We start from the raw sequence: 21,539 nt of genomic DNA, 5'->3' as shown, positions 1-21,539 counted from the left end.
TTGTCTGTGTGTCGAGAGCCTTCTACACGTTCCAAAGGATGCTCAGGAGGGACATTGCGCGAGTCTTTTGAATCCCATCCGCTGGTCATTTAATCATAACACCCGATGCATGTTCTTTTTTGCCTTGCCATATGATGTCCCATGAGAGGTCAGAAAACAACAGCACTTTTCATAAAGGCGTGCAGACACACTTGTCCGCCCTCCTCACCCCTCACCCGGCCCCGCCCCGATGACAGCCTTAGACATCAACTGTGGCAAGCTCCTGTTATCTCCTCAGCAAATGGTGTTCCAGAGCATTAGTTAACAAGGCGCTTGTCTTCCATGCTGTTTATGCACTTGGAAGTGTTTGTGAATTCAAGTGAGGCGTTGCATACGAAGCGCAACAAGGGCCGCTGTGTACTGCACAACATCAGAGGGAGCTCCAACATTAAAGTGGGCAGCGCAGCCTTCTATAGACCCTTCTTTCAAAGGCCATGAAATAATAATGGGTTGTGGTTAGAGAGGTATCCGTGAGTCACACTGGTTGCTTTTCATAAAGTGGAGTTATTTACAGTGCGATGAATAAAAGAAAGGGTAGCTGGTGGTGCAAGCCTTTTCCACATGAATGGTGGGGAGGAGTAAGTCTCCTCTAATACAGAGTGGCAAGGCATGGACGTGTACTCTAATAAGTGAAGAAACAAACAGCTGTTTTGCGGGGGATCCAGACAATTATTGGAGGCTCGTTTATGCTGTTTTGATTAGGTTTAGCTACATTTAAAGGATTTTGTTTGCTTTTGATTTAGACAGTAGAGCAGACCTGTGATACACGGGGCCTTTTGAAGATAAAATGGCCCAGATCATAATGGTACTCGACAGCATTTCGATATACTGATTCAATATTTTACTTAAGACTCACGTTGTTTGTTGCCTAACAGCTCCATCAGACCAAAGTCCAGTTAAAGGGTTGAGCAATTTCCTACCAATTGTGTTTCTGATAGTAAGACAGAAAAGCCTTTTCTTCAGGTTACTCATCCGTTTAGGCAGTTCTACCCATTTTTCGCTGGAGTCCTCCAACACAAAGCTCCTGTTAATACATAATGCGTTCAAAGATGCTTTGCCAGTCTAGAGGGAACTGATGTGAATTTAGTTTGAGGGACTTACACACCGATGTGGCTTAAATCTCAGCACATTGCTCCACTGTCTCACAACCTCCTTGTCTAAACGAGACTCTGTGTCCAGGCATCATTTGTCTCATCTCCAGCATCGACCAATTAGATCAATTTATGAGCCGTGCCCTTGTGGGGCCGGCTGGTAAATATCTCTAGTTTCAGCTTATTGATTAAGAGAGTAGACCGTCTCGGTCACTTTCTTTTCCTCCAAAGCCCTTCTGACCCGACGATGCGTGTCGGCTGCCTGAAAAGACCCAGGGCCCCCGGGCAGCAAAAATTGCCTGCTAAATAGTCCGAGGCAATGGCAACGCTAATTGAGATCATCATTATTATAATTGCGGGCCCTGAAAAGCACGTCTTAACTAATTTGCATTGCTCTCAAGTTGATATTGGACCCGGTGCAAAAATAATTGCATGGCTCAGAGGCATGGCGGTTGGTTCGGCGGTGGGCAATAGGGGGACACTCGAGCCCCTTTCCTCCCCCAGACCCAGCTTTCACAGGCGGGAAGCTGGTCCTGAAGTGACACCGGATTCAGTCGGATGTTTGGTTCTCATGTCTTTTTTTTTTTTTGTTTTGTTTTTTTTTCTTAAGTGAGTTACCCAGTTATTTTTCTCTAGATAATATTCTGATAAATCAAAACCAATTTGCTTTGCTTTTTTTTTTTTTTTTTTTTCTAATATTTGACCAAGTCGTTTTTTATTTCATTTTATTTTCTAGGACATTTTGTGCTATGCTTAACTCTGAGTCGGTTATGAACATAATGTCGAGCTTTTTTTTTTCATAATTTTGTGACATCATAGCACAAACTTCAGTCTGATCTTTTGTGACAAATCAACACAGGGTAGGAGCACATCAGTGTGAGATAAAGGGAAATAATTAATCATAATTGACAACTAAGCATTCCTCCGACACTCCTAAACAAATCCAATGCAACCAGTTGAGTCCAAATGTCGCACAATTAGTAAGTGGAGTCCATTTGGTTACCTACTCCAATATTGGTGTGGGGTTGCAAAGTCAGGAAAGCTGATCAAAGTTAATGGATGAGGATGATTAGAGCTAAAAAAAAAAATAAAATTTACGTCCAAACGTTGGTCAGTCTGTCACGCAAAATCCAAGTTTGTGATCGTAATGCGACCACATGTCTTCAAGCCTTCAAGTATTGTCAGCATTTTGGCAAAGAATCCCTCAACGCTGCATCAGAGAAGCCCTAACTCAAAGGTGGCATCACACAGACGCAGTGCCCAGGCGCCAACGTTGTGCCTGCCAGAGAGAAATCTACGTTTTCCCCAGACTGAAACAAGGGATTAACCCGACAAAATGGCGAGAAAATGCTGAGATTCCTGAATTTTTGCCTGTGGCGTAATCAGCCACACACACACGCACACGCACACATCCCATCAGGTTTCTTTTCCCCTCTGCAATCCCCCCTGTGGAAATTAATGCTTGATAACAGCTCTAATGAATAAAATACATGTAGTGTGATACAACCCATTGTTTGTTTGTGTTATGCCTTCATAACAACAACAATAACAACCGTTGAGGGGAGATTATGTAAATCCTCTTAGAAATATCCCACGTTGCTTTTGTCAGAGGTTTCCCCGCGTTTAAAAAACATTCCACTACTGTTTTGCTCCTTGTCTTATTAGTTGGGAAAAATAAACACTTTGAGGTTGTGTAACGGTCGAGAGGTTATGTTGGGGGTGAAATGTAAAAAAAAAAAATAAAAAAATTACAACTTAATCATTAATCTGCTCTTAATCAACAATTCATAATGGAATTTCTAATGGAGTGATTTCAATTATCTGCCTCCACTGGAAGCAGCGTCGGTTCCCAAATTAAATTGGGATGATGCGTTTGAGTGTCTTTGTCTACATTTCGCTGTTTAAGGTGTCGGATTTAAAAGTTGTTTGTGGCTTGGAGTTAAAAAAAATATGTATGTATATATATATATAAATAAAGACCATTAAAGATGAATGGTGGGTTAAATCACTTACTGAAGATTTTTAATGACATTTCGGTGTTCCTTGTATAATTACTCTTCATCTGAGATGGGCCCTAATGCTGTTGGACAGTTGCGGTTCAGGCTCGCTAGCTCGCTTCATTAGCGTGTCATTCCTATTTCACATCAGAGGCTTTAATTGTAATGCTGAATATGCACAGCTCTCCGCCGAAGCCTAATCAAAAAGGACCCACTTGTATTATTAATATCAGAAATCAGCCCGCTTGCTATTTTTTCTTTCTTTTTTTTTTTTTTTTATAAATAAAAGAATACAGACGCATAAATCAGCTGTCATTTATTAGCATGGCCCTGGCATATCCGCTAGACATGCGAGCGGATCGACCCCACCCCTACCCCTGTCCTTTCCTGCATCACTCATCAAGATTTAAAAAAGAATAAAAGACAGAGAGGAGAGGAAAGGGGGTGGGGTTGCATTAAATATGCATGCTAATTCAGATGGGAAGTAATCAGATTACATCGCAGGTGACACCTGGTGCAAAAAAAACAACAACAAAAAATGCGGACAGTTGGCAATTGCAAGGAGACGAAAAGACAAACGGATGAGAGCAAAAAACAAAAAACGATTATCATTCAAAAGCAAATACCACGATAGAAAATGACTGTTCCACAGAACAGGCAGCACCTTTAAAGATGGTAGCCCCGCACAGGTTGTGCTGACCAGACAGAAAATAACAGCTGTGTTTTGAATCCTGCTGCAGCAGTCAGAAGTCAAACTGCTGCGAACCCCGAATCCGCATTCGTGGAAGCTTTTAGTGCTGATGCAGGCATCACCCAAAGGACCTCGACCGAGTTCCCGCTCTGTCTTCGACGTCTGATTAGCTCGGGGACGTTAACCCCCCCCCGTGGAGTTTTATTCTTCCAGAAAACGTACTCACTTTTTTTTTAGTGCCTGATTCTTCTCATCCAGATTATGTAAAGAATTCGGTTAAAAAGTACAGAACCGCCCTGGTGCGTGTTGTGTCGTCGCGGCCCCCCCGAAGACCCCGCGAATGTGAAAACGTGCATTGTCCAACGGCGGATTTAACGTAAACGTTTCCCATCCTGTCTTTCTCGGGCCACAGTCAGAGGCAGACAATAAAAGGTTTGCCTGGAGAAAACATTGTCACGTTGAATTTCTGAAGACAAGAAAACTTATGACAGCTTCAGGTGGATGAAACGGACATAAATTGTTAATTAGACATTAATAGGGAGACAGACATTAATTAGGTATTAATGTGGAGACTCCTGGAACAGTCCTCCCCTCTCCCAGTCACGTCCTTCCTCCTGGTTTCTAACTATAGCTCTGGCCGCCCACTGGATATTTTCTCACATCCATGTGTGCAGAAATATCACCGCCTTGCAAAAGGCTTTCGTAGCCCTTGAACTCGTTCACGTTTGGTCACTTTAAAACCATAAGATTCTCTGGATCTTACAGTGACTTTATGAAAGACAGCAGCAGAAAGTAGCGCACATAATGGAATGAGAGTGTTTCATAACTCACACATCTAGACTAAAGGACATTTTAGCGAAGTTTGAATAATCGACACGGCATGTTTCAGTGCTGTGGAAGGATCTTCCTGCTGTGAGGTAACCATGGCACCCTGTCTATAAATGGAAAGAGTTATGACAGAAAAAGATGTTTCAATCTACCCAAAATGATTGGTAAGACGAGCAGTGCATTAACAAAGAGAAGCAGTCAAATGTTCCATGGTGACACTGGAGGAGCTGCAGAGACTCACAGCTCAGGTTTGAGAATCTCGGTGGACAAATAGGTGTTGCAAGAAGAATGCAATTGTTTTAGAAAATGCATAGAAGAAGAATATTGTGCTCTGCTAAGGCGTATTTAAAACGGCTCGTCTAAATACAATCTTAGATTAAAAAGTGTTAAAGCAAAAAAAAGGAATTACCTGAGGCCTAAGGTTCAGGTTTTGACTCGGAGGCTCTAAATGCAAATATACGCCACACTTTTTTTCAGAATTTAAAAGCCGAGCATAATTTTCAAAGGAAAGAAATCCCCCCTCCAAAAAAAACCCCAAACAATTGAATTAAAATACACTGAAGTTTGTGCCAAGAAGCTACAAAGTACTTCAAGTGTTCTGTAGATTTCATTTTTCTAAAGCCAAAAACTCCACAGGTATTCAAAACATTTAAAGTAGATTTATTTTTCTGTTTCAGCATTTGACTGCTGCGCCTCACGCTCGCTTCTCTTCCTGACTGAATCTGTTTACCAGAGGCGCTCAGGCAGGGGAAGGATGTTTCCCTCCGTGCAGTGCAACATGCAAACAGGCCATTATATTTTTCACACGTGAGGTTAGTGTCAACACGCAGGAGCGGAATTTGGCGGCGCTTCGAGAGGCGGTTTGTGTAAACTGCGCGTTCGCTCGCTGATGAAAAGAAGGCCTTTACAAACAGAGTCTGGAGGAAACAGCGAGGGGGAAGAAGGGTACTGTACGCAGAAAGTAAATTACTTTCCAGTGTACGATGCGTGTTCTAACCCTGGGAGAAGAAGGAAAGCGGGGGAAATGATAGTGGCAATGAAGGGGACGGAGAATGAGTGTGTGTGTGGGGGGTGGTGGTGCTTAAGTGCAGGTCAGCTCCATTACCTGAGTCCAGCATGTCTCTCTCACATCCTGAACATACATATATAACCCCAGCTTGATGATATTCTCTCCCAATCATGCTTGCTTCCATTGCACACCTCTTTGATCTGTGATTTGCATTTCAGCGCCCACGGGCTAAAAATTATTTGGATGAGATTTTTTTTTTTTTTTTTTTCACTATCTCGTTGCCTTCTTTTCTGCATCTTCTCGCTAACCCATTCACCGTACCTGGGGCTCGTAAACTCATCCCTCTTCCTCACCTCCCTCCCTTTCTCCCCGCCTCCCCAGCTCCCTTCTTCCCTCCGTCCCTGGCACTCATGATCTCCTTTTAATATTGGCTGTGCCCCAGAACGAAACAAACAAATTAGCTGGCGGGGGCACAGAGAGAAAGGCATTCTGGGCGCAACACCTGGATGTGATCCTCGGGGTGAAGCTACCAGCCCTAAACAAAGCTTTTCGCTGTTGAAAGCAAGATTAAAAACATGCTAAAATGGTAATAATGTGCCAAATGCCTGAGATGTTCTGCGACCGAGTCAATTTTCTCGCACTTTTAAATTCGCCGTGCACACTCACCAGCCACTTTAATTTTCTATTTGTGTCAACAAGCAATTGAAAATGCCTAATAGCCAATCATATAACAGAAACTAAGTAAATTTATTGATCTCAAAGGAATTTAAGTGACTTTGAACATGGTGGTTGGTGCCAGATGAGATGGTACAAACGTCTCAGGAAGGACATTTTCAGTAAGCCGTGTGGACAGAAATTTATTTTTGGATGTTAGAGGTCAGAGGTGAATGAGCAAGTTGCTAGAAAGGCCAGAGCAGTTCAAATAACCACTTCTTACAAAAAAGGCACGCAGAAAGTCCTCTGCACGCAAAATACACTGAACCTTGGGACAGGTCACATGCCAACCAAAATAGGACTGTAACAGATTGGACTCTGAAGATTCACGAGTTCAGCTGCAGTCTTCAAGTGGAAGGGTTCAAACAACATGAAAGCTTACAGCTAGTTCTTTGTACAGTTAGTTCTGCATGGTGCCGTAATGTAGCTGGGGATTGTTTGTACTCATTCATACCAACTGAGCATCAATGATACACCACATACTATGTGAGTGTTGCTGTTGACCACGTCCATCTGTTTTCAGAGGAGTGGCAAGAACAAACACAGAAGTTCAGAGGTCAATCCTCAGAGTTTTTGAGCCCTACTAACTTGATAGTTCTCGCTGCACATTTGTGATTTGAATCTCTTCCGCCACACACCAAAGGTCCCACATTAGATCGAGGTCCGGAGGTCACTCAAGTAAAGTGAACTCTGTATCACATTCGAGAAACCAGCTAGAGATGTTTTGAGCTGTATGGTGCATTATTCAGTTGGAACCAGAAGACGGATTCACTGTGGTTACAAAAAAGATGCATGTGACCAGTGACAATATTCTTATAATACGGCAATGCTCGGCTAGTACGAATCCTTACAAGAAAATATCCCACACACCAAATGTAAAGTAGCTTTTACTGATGATTTTGTAAATGTGTGAACAGGAACTGCTTCTGGGGGACAACTTTCCGATTCTGCAAAAGGCGGAGAATGATGATTGATGGCAAGATATAATTTAAGTAGGTGAGATACTCTGTCCGACACTCCAGCACAATAGATGGCGATAATATATCTAAACATTGAATGCCACAATTTCCAAAAAAGAAAAAAGAAAGAAGTGACTGATAACACAACCAGGAAGTAACATTCAAACGGTAAGCCTGGCAGAAGACTCAGAACTGGATTGACTGGAGTACTCGAAGCATAAACAGTGAGGGAGAGGAACGAGTCAATTCACAGTGGATTGTTTCACTAGCAAAACTGTTCAACCAGAGTAACTTTATAATGTGGAAACCTGAAGTGATCAAGCATTGGAGAGCAGGAACTCTGGGAGCAAGGTGCACTCAGCACTCCAATGACCAGGTTTCACAGTGGAAAAGTGAATGATGAGGTGATGAGGCCAATATTTGTGATGGTCAGGAGGCAGAAAACAGGCCATGTACACAATCAGTATATCAGACATAATCATTCAAAGTCTGTGACAGAGGTAGGCGACAGACTATCTCATCCTAAGTGAGAGCCTTCAACGGGAAGATCATGACATAAACATCAGACCTCTGTCATGATTTAATTTTAATTGATACTTTTAGATAATCTGTTTTCCATTTACTGTGTTGCTGATCTATATATTTGGACTTGTGGACACTTGCGGTAAAATTAATTGTAAAAATAAGACACATCAGACTGACCCGTTGCTGGTAGATGTTATTATTTATTAGACTCACATAGTCATATTTTTCTTACAATAGACTTTCCTGTCCCTATCGGGACCAATTTTATTTGATTTTGTGCTGTTGCGACAACTACAAGGGAACTTTCAAAAGAAAAGGAAAAAAAAATAATAATAATAATACTGAATACGTCCTAACCTGTTCTTTGTGGAAAACCTCAACATTAAGAGGAAACCGTCTTAGCTTCAAATGTAAACTGCATTGTCATCCCACAATAACATCCTGGGCTTCAAACGAAAAGGCCTTCAGCAGAATATTCACGTGCTTGCAGGCGAGCAACATTAGCGGCCCCCTAAACCAGACATCCGCCACAGCAGGCCTGTTTCCGGCTTACTGTGTATTGATGTTTTAAAACAATTTTATTTTTGTTATCATATCAAAGAGAAGACGCGTGGCTATCAAACGCGGGAGGTGTGCGCTCTCAGCCGAGGGGCCCTCTCAGCCAGCCAAGCCGCATTCCTTATTCTATTTTATCTCTCTTGGTTTTTTTTTTTCTTTTTTTTTTTTTGACTAATGTCAGTAACAGCTACCGGTAATAAAATGCTTGTTAGAGTTTGCGCTGTTGCCTCGCAGCGTCGGCTTTGATACATTGTCAGGCCATTTGCCAGTGTTTCCTGATTACCTCGCCACCGACTGCATGTTTATTGATTGGGAGTTAATAAAGCAAGGGCCCGCCGCTTATTTCGTCTTTGCTTCCTCTGCGAGAGGTGAGGCTTCCTTTGATGTGGTGGCGATGCATTGTCAGGCAACATAAATGCGTGTGTTATAATGTCAGCTTTGCTCTGAGGCCCTTTGGTTTTTCTTCTTCTTTTTTTTTTTTTTGCATTGCGGTTGAAGTGAAGGAGCAGAGACGCATTGTGATGGCTTTTATTGTCATTGTTTGGAAGAAATTCAAGGTTTAAGAAGAAACAAACGGTGCCAATTACCTATTTTACAACCGGGCATGCTGGGTGACCTGAAGTAATACTGACATCTAATGCTTCAACATATCTTTGCATCTGAATTTAGTGTCTTTGTTGGTGATATTGTTTGTTTTTTTCTTTTTTTTCAATTAAGAAGTACAAATCTGAAAAATATATTGTACATTTATATTTGGCCCCCTTAAAACCTCATACTATTTTGCAGAGCTCTATTTTATTATAAATATAAGTACAAGTCTTTCCGTAGACATTACTTGTGAGGTCTTGCCAGAATTAGGGTTCAGTCTGATCTTTGACTAGACCATTCCGACACATGAATATGCTTTGATCAAACCACTCAATCGTAGCACAGGCTGTAATTGAAGGAGCCTTTCCCCGTCTCAATTTTCTGTCAGTCTCTAAAAATATTAGTTCATCTACACTGAAAAAAATGTTTTTCCTGGTAGTTTTCTCAACAACTCCGTCATCCCAACTTTGGAATATAGAGCCACATTTGGCAGCTTTGCCAAATGTGGCAAAGCTGGACTGGTTTCAGGTACCCCGATGATAATGTCCTGTTTAGAAAGTAAATTGATCATCTTTGGAACATTAATCTGTTGGTTGCCACATCTCCAATCCCCACCCAACGCTTCCCATATTGTCCATCCCCATGCTAGCCAGTTTGCTGATTAAATCTCTTACCAGCTGATGATCCTTTGTCTCTGTCCTCCCCCAGCTTTTCCCACTAATATTTATTTTCCTTCCCAGGAAGGATGATTTTCCTCCTTCGGCCATCTTGTAGCTCCCCTCCCCCCTTCTGTGCTGTCGGCCATGTCAAATCAAAACCAACACCTTTAAAAATTCAGTTGGTGTTACTCCCTACAATCAGCCAAGGCCTCCTTGTTGTCTATTCATGTATTCAGGTGTACACTGTATCATGGCGGACACGCTTTTCTGAGCGCGAGGGAGGCCCCTACATGGTATTTCTCTCGAAATGTGATGTATTCATTCATAGTCACTAGTAAACTCTGTTTGTTTGCAGATAAGCGGGATGTTTACCGGGACAGGGAAGCAGACGGGCACATGCAGATCGGATTTCTTATCGGAACAAGTGGTGGCCCCGCACCTGCTGGCCGTGTAACCCCTGCCGGGTCCCTTGTGGAATGTAAGAAATGGAACACGGCAAGGCGGTTTCCCCGTTTTCCCATCCCACACCCTTCTCTTTCTGTTTATCGTCATGCGAGCCTGTATTTATGAGCGCTCTGCGAAGGCAAACATGATATAAACACAGCCTAAGAAACCCCCCCTCTCCCTCCCAACCCTCCCTTCTTTCCGTCTTCCTCTCTCCATTTTCGGCTGTATCTACATCCTTGCTTAGTGTCACATTCGGGAGGTCAAAGCAAAGTGCTATAGCCTCGGGCTAGCTCACAGGCTTGTGTATCATTGTGTTTGCTGATCACTTTCACTGCCTATCATAAACCGCCAGCTCTGCATCCTTGTTTATTCTTTTTTATGATAAAAAAGAAAACTCTCAGTGGGGCTCGTACAGAAGGCTGGGTGTGGAAATAAAATGTAAACACCGAGTACTATTATGGGTTGATTTGCTTCCTCGACAACCACTTTCCTGTTGTGACAAAAAAAAAAAGTCCTCGTGCCGAAACGCATTTTGAACGTCTAAATATTTCTGTTTACAGCAATGCCGTCGTGTCAATTAAACCCAATAAATTATTCAAACATTTATCTTCCCTCTCCAGCCCGCCTGGGGAATTTTTAATCAAACCCTCTTATTTGCTTTAAATTAGCACCGTCGAGCATGTATTTGTGTAAAATCCCTGATATCATTAAAGATTTATCAGTTGAAAATCTGTTTCGGGATGATCTCACTGTTAATTGGCCGGGAGACGTGCAGCGGCTTCGCACTCATCTGCAACAAGTGCAATCGGGCTTAGGAGATAAACAACGTGTTTGGAGTCGAATTAGATGTCGGGTCTTTATGTGAACGCCGCAACAAGCTGACATCAGCGTTCGTGCCTCAGGCCACACTTATATTTCACGCACAGTATTTCAAAGTGCATTGAAGTTGTAGCTATTCATTAACGTATTAAGGAATCTATGGATTTATATTGGAGCATGTTGGTCATGATGTTCATCTTGCTGTTCTTCACACGTCCACTAGTTGGCAAAAGTGGTTCTAGCGTGAAGAAGACTGCTGTCAAATCAGTCAATAATCGCGCTGGCGCATTTTCCACATTCTTTGACAGGCATACATCCAGAAGCAGTAAAAAGACACCTGAGTCTGGAGGATCCATTAACTAGTCAATCAAGCATGAAGACAAAGGAACACTCCAAGCAAATCAGAGAAAAAAGTTATTGAGAAGTATAAATCAGGGGATGGACACACAAAAAAAAATCTAAGGCACTGATCACCTCCTGGAGTTCAACTGCATCCATGTGTAAATCTGTCCAGATCACAAACAGAGTGTCCATGCAGGCGGACTGGTGAGAGCCTCTGCATACAACTGTGACCCAGGTTCTTCACCAATCAAAGCCTCATGGAAGAGAGGATATGAAGACGTCGCTGTTGAAGAAAACTGATCTCGGTGATCTGCACCTCACCGGCTTAATGCTGCAGGAAGCTTGTAAAGGTAGAAGATAAAATGAATACAGCACAAAAATGGGGAAAACCTGAAGGGCAATTTGTTTCCATCTGCAGCGGAACTGCAGTTCTGGAGAACGTTTGTTTCCCAGAAAGACGACAACATGAAACATCCAGCTCGACTTATGCAAACATGGTGGATATTCTGGAGTGGCCCAGTCAAAGGCGAGATTGTGATCCTGCAGCAAATTTGTACCAAATCTTGTAACGGAACAGCTTAGCAAAGAAAAGAGAGAGTAACAGTGTTCAGATGTGTAAACCCCGACGGAGACCTATCCACGCATGCTGTACTAAATATTGAGCAGAATGGGGTGAGCATTTATGCCAGGGTGTCAAGGGCCAGTGTCCTGCAACTTTTTCATTTGACATTAAAATTTTATTTGTGTAAAATAAAAATAAAAAATCCAAATTAAGTTGATCCTGTTTAATTTGTAAAAGCAAGGTGAGTCCTTTTTACATGCACTGTAAGTGACATTTAAAGTAAAGCTGTGCTGTTTGGCACACTCATTTTCACCTAAGCCAGATCTGTAAGACGTTAGACTCAAATCAAAGTTCAGATCTGTAATCCTCACCTAACCCCGGTCACTTTATTCAGCACACCATCTCTCTATCCTTTTTCCCTTCTTTTTTTCTGTAAAGCTAAATATCCCCCAGCAACAGATGGGTTAAAAAAAAAAACGATTGAAGAGGCAGTTCCATTGTCCCGCTTTATTTTTGTGGAGCAGAATTTCAGGGCACATCTAACGCGTTTTGAAGCCATATCACAGATGACATGTTTTGTGAATATTCGCTTTTGTAATGGAAATGGCCCCGGCTCTGTCAATAAGCACAAAAGCGGATGCAACGCAGGGGTGGAAAGCCTGAAACTTTTGCCGGTGCCGAGTTTTGACTGCTGTGAAGGATTGTAATGTTAACCACTTGTGATGTTGGGGGGAGGGGGTTATACGGGTGGTGGGTGATGGGGAAGGAGGGTTGTTTTAGGGCTCCACTGGCTTGGCACAAGCACGCTCACACATGATTTACAAATAGACTCACCCGCTCACACACATCTTGCGGGTTCTCACGTTTGTGCTTCACTACTCTCCTTCACAGCTCAACCTGCCCCTCCTCTGCCTCCCCAACCATACACACCACTCGCACGCCGCACTTCCATGCCTCCCAAAAGAACCTGCAGCACATCTGTCTGCACCGCTTCTCCTCCTCTGCTCCTCTAACCACGGCCAGGTGTTTGCCCACAGCCACGCGGCTCTTCATCTCCAGGCCGCCAGACCGACGCTGATGTAATTGCTCTCTCCGTTGATCCATGAAAACAGGGGGCTTGGGGGCGGAAGAAGAAGTCGGGAATATAGAGAAAGACGCTTGTAAGTTATGGAGTCAAAAATTGAGAAGCGGGGAAAAGGGGTTTTGGGTTTGGAACGTTGTGTGCCCAGAGGTTTGGGTGACTTGTATGAAATCGTGCATGTGACTTTTTTTTTAACGGTGGGCAGAGTTCTCTGTGTTCACGAGAAGGTCAGGGACAGGTCGGGTGAGAAGTGTGGCCTTGTGCAAGTGAGAAAACCATCCTGATAGTGTGCTCTTGCTTTTAGTAGTCGATGTAAATTAATGCATTCATGATATTTATATATTTAAATATATTTATAAAGGTTTAAACCCACAGGGAGGGGGAGAGGTGACTTGCCTTTTTCCTAATGACATGCAAATGGGCTCTAATGTTATGTTGCATCTCAGGCCCAAATCTCTAAGTTCTGTTGGTGTTTTGGGAATTATTAACTCACAGGTGTGTCTAAAGGCAGGCTGACATATCACCAGCTGAACCACGATTACTCTATAAATGTGGAACTTAAAATGAAAAGAAAAAAAAAAACCCTCTAATTTCCAGTCTTTTAATAACCATTTCTATCTGATTAACCCAACGAATATGGCAACACAGCCACTTCTGCACATCATTTAAATTTTCCTCAGCGAAGCTACTAATTCATCAAGCGTATCCCATTTCATCACGGAACAAACAACAACAGTAATGAGTAGAGAGTGCTACACTTAGCTGAGGATCCCCTGGAGTTTCGAATCAAGTGTTAGATTAGATTAATGTTTCCTCCCTATGTGGCTAACCTGTGGCACGGCGGTGAGATGATACCGTATCAAATTAGGGAGTTGGAGGCAAAACGCGTCCCGCTGTTAAAAGATCTAATTATTGCAAACACAATAAACAGCTTGATTGTTTTTAGCGTCTGCCTGCCGCTTACACACATCGTGGAGCTTTATGGAGCCAGTAAAAATGTTCTACTAAATAACATGAGGTAGTATTTCACACTAATTGAATACTTTATTGGATTTTTTATTTTTTATTTAAATAGCTAATTAATACTACCTTAAATGCGATGTTTTGCATATTTATGCACATCACTTTTGGATAAATGTGGAATTTGAAATAATACATGGCATTTTTTTTTTAAATTTCAATGGGACCAAAAAAAAAACTAGCACATTTGTGAGCAATTACTAATCAAACCCTAATGCAAACATTTTTAATATGTTGTTAAAGGCATTATGTTTCATTTCCACATTATACTAACTTCCTCTGTCAATGCATCTAGCTAAAACAATAGCACTTTTCTAGAGACATGCGAATGCAAATCAAGGTATACTAAGGTGTTGTATGTATTATTAGCTCTAATTAACATCTTTATTAATCGATTAATTAGCTGTAATTATCCCCAGATTACAGCAACCAGACGCAGGCCTGATTGCTTCCAGACTAATAGAATCAATAAGTGATTTTCTTAATTAGCGCCTATCTGATAGCCAGAAGTAGGCTCCAAATTTTAAAAGAGCAACATGTCATGCCACGATCAAAAGAAAATCAGATAATCAAAAAATGATTGACATCAGTCTGAAAGGTTTCCAAAGATAAGGCTTAGAGACTGAACTACAGTAATATGTGGTACATTAGTGAAGCTTCCAATGAATGGCTGGTTATAGATACTTCAAGAGTCCATAGATTTCTCACTCACGAGGTCACAGAAAGATTCCAGAAAAAATATCTCAGGCACTGAGATATTTTTTAGCTGGCCTTAGTTCAGGTCAGTGTTCTTTGTTCAGCCATAAGAAAGGGACTGAGCAAAAATGGTGTCCGAGGGAGAATTCTGAGGTACACACCACATCTGATCAAATAGAACATGGAAATGTTTGCCAAGATGTGTGGCAAGCAAGCATCTTAATGATCCCCAAAACCCTTCCATGGAAATATTTCATGGACTGACACAACACGAGTGAAACTTTCTGGAAGTTGCGCATCAGACATAAAATTTACGTAGCATTTCACATCATACCACAAGCCAAACATGGTGGTGGTGGTATAAGGATCTGGTACTTGATAGCTTGTCATAATTGGTGTACGAATGCAGCTCCCTAGCAGAAAATCCCGAATGATAATTTCCAGATTCACCCTAATATGAAACTCATTAGGGTTATACAACAGGACAATGCTCCAAAACACATCAACAAGTGCCCTCCCAAATAGCTCAAAAAAGAATAGGTTTTGAAATGGCCTTGTCAAAGGCTGAAATTAAATCCAGTTGAGAAGATGTGGCATAACCTTGAACAAACCCACAACATGTGGCTTAAATAAAACAATAATACAAAGAGTAGTAATTTCTTGATGGCTATCTCAAGTGTCTAATTGTGGTTGTTGCCGCAATGGGTGGTGGAAGCCATTATTGGGTTTAGGGGGTAATAACTTTTTTTTTTTATAGCGTACGAGGTGCTGCATGTCTGTGTTGAAGATTTACTCTTTAAAGCTCTGAAATTTGTCTGTTTACAAGCCATTTCAATTTTTGCCATGCCAGTATTTGATTCCAGTGGCTTTGACTTCGATTCTAATGGAGTAAGTTTGTTCAGTTTTACCACTGACAACATCTCTGCTTTACTTTTTCCCACACAATTTCAGTTAGCTTTGTTTGATCAGAGACTTGGAGATGGGGGTGCCACTCTCAAAAAGTTGGCACACTTCTTAACTCTTCGTTCCCACAAAGCCCGGACCAAATCTTTGCCGATTCGCAGCAGGAAAAATATTTATCCAGATACAAATTGATTTTTTTAATTTGCGCACTCGCTCTTGATGTGAGTCCGCAACTTGAGCCCGGCTCTTTTTGTATGTCTAACTTTAATTAATTGTCACCGCTGTCGTCGCCGTCCAGCTGATTGGTTTGTTCTTCGTTCACGGCGCCCTCTTCTCCAAATCTCATCCTCTTCAGCAACACTGACATTTGGAGAATTCTTGATTAACATAATTAGACAACTTTGATGGGAGATTTACAAAATCCCCTTTTTCTCCTGTCCTGACTTGTCTCCATCCACACCATGCAATCTTCACATTAATGCTTTGAGTCCCTGGATTAGCGTTGACATTTATAGGAGCATATTTAAGTACAAGATGCGTAGAAACTGTGACTGCTTTGATTATATTTACTGTGTGGGATTTCTATCAAATGTTTTCTATTTATTCATAGAGACCTATCCTGGAATATTTTCATCCCTATTGTTTGTCATAGAAAACTGGGAATACTCTGTTTTTTTCCCCTTATCCTATAGGCGTCAGAATTTCACTGTCATGTTGATGTGCTGTGACATTTTTGTCATCAAATCATTCATCTAATTTTTACAGATGAATGTTGCTCTCTCTTTTAATTCTCTGCCAAAGTGTCTTTGAACTTTTCCAGAATTTGTCACATTCCACAAATGTCAGTTACTGAGGTTCAATGCCATAGATGAATGAAACGTTCTGGCCTTAAAAGTCGCCTATTTAGTGATTTATCACTTGCCGGTAAATGAAGATGTTTTGTAAACTCCTCAGGTAAATTTTGGAGAACATTAGCGTCAAGGAAACCAAGACACACAAAAAGCACTTTGGGGTCTTTTGAACTAGATAATGTGCTATGCCCTGTAACATATTATGAAAGAGCGGCCAGAAGGACAGTTGTAAGAAAGACAAATTTCAGTCTTCCAAAAGACATGGTGGATTCGGGTCCAGTCAGATGAGAGCTAAACTGGAAGTGTTGCCTGGCAAAAAAACAGCACTGTTCTAAAACAACAACAGAAAAGATTTTGAGACCAGAAAACTGATCATCTTCCCTCAGTTTAAGAGAAGATGGATGGACCTAAATAACGCCCTATTTTGAGACAAACATGTACAGATTAATGTAAAAGTTCAACCGTAAACCTGCAGACAGAGATGTAACAGAAAGGTCCAGATTTAAGTATTCATGTTAGAAACTGAAACAGTCAATGTACAAACCTCATTCCAAACAAGAATGTGTGGCAAGACTTGAAAATCCGTGTTCATAGAGGTCCTGCATTCAATCTGATTGGCCTTGACCCAAAGAAACATGTAGGGGGAAAAAAATTCATGTAAAACGTAAATTTTTCTTCCCACCTCACAATGTTTACAACTTTCAAGTTTGTGGAGGACGTCGCAAAATGTAAAAGGAGTTGTGGGGGAAAAAAATCAAGCAGTATTTATAGTTTTTGCAAAGTGACGCAGTGGCATTTTCAATATTTACCAAGTATGACTCAGACATACTAACAGGAACAAACTGCATAAAACCATTCTAGGATCTCATCATGTCTTCTGCAAGAAAGAAAAGCGATATATCAACACCCTGGTATTGTCCACTAGCTTCTATTCTGAGAAGGTCGGAGTAAGATGATGCCGAGGCTCACCTTTATCCAGGGTTTGTCTTTAATTATTGTCAGGAAGGAACACACAGCCCAGCTCATCAACTGGATAAATATTTGACCGCCATTCCATAAATTGGCATGCGGGGAGATAGGGCTGGGTGTTATTTAAATGACGCATTCTGCACAAGCCAGACTTCATGCAATGCGAATCGGCTCTCTGCAGGTGACTGCTGCCAGTCTCTGCATGGGGTAAATTAAAACGCACATTTCTGCTCCGAAAGGAAGAGAGTTCATACTCTTCCTGAATTTGTCTTATTTAATTATAACCTATGTCAAAGCATCATTTTGGAAGCTTAGACAGGCCAACCAATTATGTACGAAGGACTATGAGCCAGAGAGAAAGAGAGAAGTGGGGGGGTCCTTTTACAAACATAAGAGCCTTTTTGTGTTTTCTTGGTTTAACATCTGCACATTTGGGTGCATCTACTTGGTGGGGAGAAAGGCAGCGAGTAAAACTTTGAACGAGGGGGGAGTTTTGCTAACAGGACTCAGGGGTTTGTGCCAGTGGCATTTGAGGAAGCTCAAAGTAGGACAAACAGGGTACAAGACATCAAGCCTTAACAAATAAGAACCCCGCTGTGATTTTAGCCAGTGTTGCTTTAGTTGGGGGCTTATGGTTTATGCAAATGGAATATCTGTAAAGGATCAAAGAAATCCAAACATAATTTCCCATTAGACAACATAGGCAAGAAAGGACGATGAGGACAAATGTTTTCTAGGAGAAAGAAATGCTGAAAATGATATGTGAAAGCTGCAAAATGGATATTTATTAGACTCTATGAATGTCAGCTGGCGAAAACGGGACACTCCATCAGTTGTCCAAGTTCTGACAACTGTCTAGATGCCATGTACTTAAGCCCAGCAAAAGTACCTCTGACATTCCAATGTAAAACTGATTTTTATTTTACTGGGTATGTAACTTACCAACACGTGGTTGCAAAATAACTCATCCTCAGACAGACTCTGAGGCAGTTGTGGATCACCTGGAGCTTCTTCAGAGTTACCATGACCTCTTTCAGCTACTTCTCTGATGAATGCTCTCCTTGCTTGGCCTGCCAGTTCAGGTAGAAGGCCGGTGTTTTCTTTGCACTTGTTCCATATTTGCGTTTTGGTGCTGAAGATTCTGAGAACTTGCTCCAAAGAACGACATTCTCTATGCGAATGTCGCGGTGTCTAGAATGCAAAATCCCAATGGGAGTATTAATGTCCATCGAGTCTGTTTCCACCTATTACCAACACCATCAAATGCCATAGGGATTGCCCTGAATTGTGGTGATTTGTAGTGATCATTGATAAAGAGAAATTTGTTTCAGATCCACGTCAGCTTTCATCTTGTACTCGTATGGCGGAGGCCTTTTCCACTCCTCTCCAGGCTTGCCGTTTGGGCCGCACATGTGGAGTTTCAAATCGCCTCGTCCTAGTTTACCGTGATGAGCTGCAGACTTTTGTTTTTCCTGTCACTTTTAATCTCCAATCACCTGCCGTTCTCCTTCTTTTGCCAATGAATACATATTTATGAGGTCTGGTGTTTTTTTGCGCGCACATTTGCTACTGATTTATGTGCCCTTTTCTCACTCCCTATTTAAACTCCAGATGTAGTTTTACAAGCACAAAGTCATGCACTCTTTGCTCCTGGAGCTCTTGCTCCTTGGGGACCAGGGTGTTTATTTCTATTAAAACGCTAATAAGCTGCAGGAGCATGGTCTCTTCCTTATCACAATGGGATTTATCCTTAATGAGCGTGCAAATTTGTCCGAATGGCACTAGCGTTAGCCAGAAATGGTGTATTACAATTGCCAAACCCATAGTCTTCTTTCTTTGACAGCTGGACCAGTAAAAGGTTGAAAATGTTTTGATCAGACGGACTCAAACAATCCTCTGCTTGAGGGGGAAAAGGAGAAAGCTTACCATAATGCTATTAATCATGCAAGGGCGTCATGGTTCAGCCGGTGTCATGGTCAGCTTCAAAAAGCTCGACTTATTAAGATCTCCTCGTTCTGCACAGAGTTGGCTGTAAAATCTTTGAAGATTTGATCAGGTACAGGTGTCGATTCTCACTGCTCCAAGCACACCTCAGACTGTTTCGCCTGGCCATTAAAAACGACAGAAAGGCCGACGTGGGTCAACTTGTGCGATTTTTTTATTATTTTTTTCTGTTTTAGCTTTTTTTTCTTTCTTTCTTTTTTTTTTAAGAGTTGCATACTGCTGAGGAATAAGCTCATTAGGCCTAATTACAGATGTTGAATTGTGAAGCCATTTCTTTTTGCAGCTCAGTTTCAGCAAAAGTTGGAATCAGTCACAAATTATTCTGATAGCCATTCTTAGGAAGAAAAGACTCATTGGGTTAGATAGGTGAACTGGCAAAATACTAATTGGACTTTTAAAGATGCAGACGTCATTCAGTTAGGCCAGACAATATTAATATTTTGTAAGCCAGCAAATAGTCATGTAACTTTTAATTATGATCTGCTAACTAAAGTTTGCATTGTTTCAACTATAAAAACACTTTCTGCTGAAACTTACAGATCACTTCCTATTTTGACTCATAAAGGAGTAACAGCTGCAATCTCACGCTAATGTTGGTTAGTCAAAAATGTTTTCTAACAACCTGAAGGATATTTATCACTTGGTAACTGCAACTTCAAAACGTAAATTTGTAGCAAAGGAATGTTATAATTTGGATTTATTTGACACGCAGTAAATATTTGCACTGTCTTTCAGCTCTCTGATGGAGCTCCTGCTGCATAAAATAAACCTGACAGTGTTTCTAGTCAGAGTTAATATATGGGTTTCTCCTTGCGTCGTAAAGCTTGAGGTTAAATTCTGGGACACAGAAAAGAGATGGAGTTTGAGAAGTTTTTTTTAATTCATAACTCTTTATGTAATTTGAAATGAACAAAATAAGATTCCTCATGTAAATGACTATAACGTATATTCACAAGCATGCAGGCTTAACTTGTTTTAAGCATCACAACCGACGTGGATGTTCGGGCATAGGTGGGGAATCAGAATTTCTCAAACAGAAGTTTTTCTTTTTTTTTTTTGTTAGATGTTACTCAGGGGGAAAAAATTTAATTTGATTACATTTACTCTCAAGTTACTCTCAAGTAACTTGAGAGTTGACAGAAAAAATCTGGAAAGAAAAAAGAACAGAGTTTTTTAGTTTTACTTCAAATAAATTTTTTTTAAAAAATCACTAACTTTCAGTTCTTTCACTCTCTCTTGAAGAAGCCTACAACTTTCATAGATATGTAGGTTAATTGGAGCCAACTGTCATCAGCATAGTATTTAAAGTGAGTGCCATATTTTCTGATAATGTAGCCTAAAGGAAGCACATATGAAAAAAGGCTGAACTGGACCCATGTCAAACCCTGAGGAACACCACAATATACAGATGAAGAGTCGTTATTAACATTTAAAAAGTGGAAGACATCACAGACATGAGTTAACTCAGCAATGTAAACTCCTGACTTTTCTCTGTTGGAGTGGATTCAGGTTAATTGCTAGAGATAGGCCTACTCAGAGTTTGAATACTGTTTAGATTCCCGACTCCTGATGTTTTTGTCTTTTCTATTAAGATTATATATTTAAAAGGTATTTGTGTAAGACTGGGATGATCTCTGTTGATGCCAGCTATAAGAGTAACTTCATTTAAATTAGATAGGGAGTTTTCAGTCTTGGAACAACAATAGCTCCATCAGGAAAACAAAGTTCCTTGCTTCAGTGTTACATTTTTTACTTTTAGAGCGATCAGACAATGGAACAAGATGCTACACGTTTCTTTTATTTTTCTTTGTCTGCAGCTAAAACTTTATGACACGGCCCCAGTCTGGTTAAATCCACTCAAGCGTACACTCCTTTGACCAAACCTACCTCTTTGAAGCGATTAAGCAGAATTGTTGCAATAGAGATGTAAAGTTTGGCAACAGATCTTTGCCGTTAAAAAAAAAGAGAAAAAGAGGATTATAAAGCCCACCTTGTTATCTGAAACTTTCCTCTTTTGCTCTCTTTCGATTCATATATTTACTCGAAGCGATCCGCCGCTTTGCTCTGCCCTCTTTGTAGTCAGTAGGTTACTGTTAGTGCAGAGTCTCTGCTGATTGTCTTCATAGCCATTGAACCCTATTGGTAACAGCATAAGTGAGATTTAAGCCTCGGTAACATGAGTGTGGA

The 21,539-nt window shown here is 41.2% G+C and overlaps 1 protein-coding gene across 6 annotated transcripts in view; it reads left to right on the top strand.

The window, feature by feature from the left end:
• mdfic (MyoD family inhibitor domain containing) overlaps positions 1-21,539 on the top strand; it is a 52,653-nt gene that overhangs the window by 1,136 nt on the left and 29,978 nt on the right. For 2 of the 6 annotated variants that reach the window (XM_044108895.1, XM_044108893.1), the window contains exon 2: positions 10,014-10,136. The exons of 2 other annotated variants lie outside the window; for them this stretch is intronic. The gene's annotated coding sequence lies outside the window, so the exon portion shown is untranslated. Of the gene's footprint in view, positions 1-10,013; positions 10,137-11,232; positions 11,349-11,438; positions 11,617-21,539 lie in introns of all 6 variants that reach the window. 2 more of the 6 variants (XM_044108898.1, XM_044108900.1) reach the window with 2 other exon arrangements.

This window comes from Gambusia affinis, linkage group LG23, assembly GCF_019740435.1.
Source record: "Gambusia affinis linkage group LG23, SWU_Gaff_1.0, whole genome shotgun sequence".
In the NCBI taxonomy this organism is placed as follows: Eukaryota; Metazoa; Chordata; class Actinopteri; order Cyprinodontiformes; family Poeciliidae; genus Gambusia; species Gambusia affinis.
This window is presented reverse-complemented; position numbering and strand designations above follow the sequence as displayed.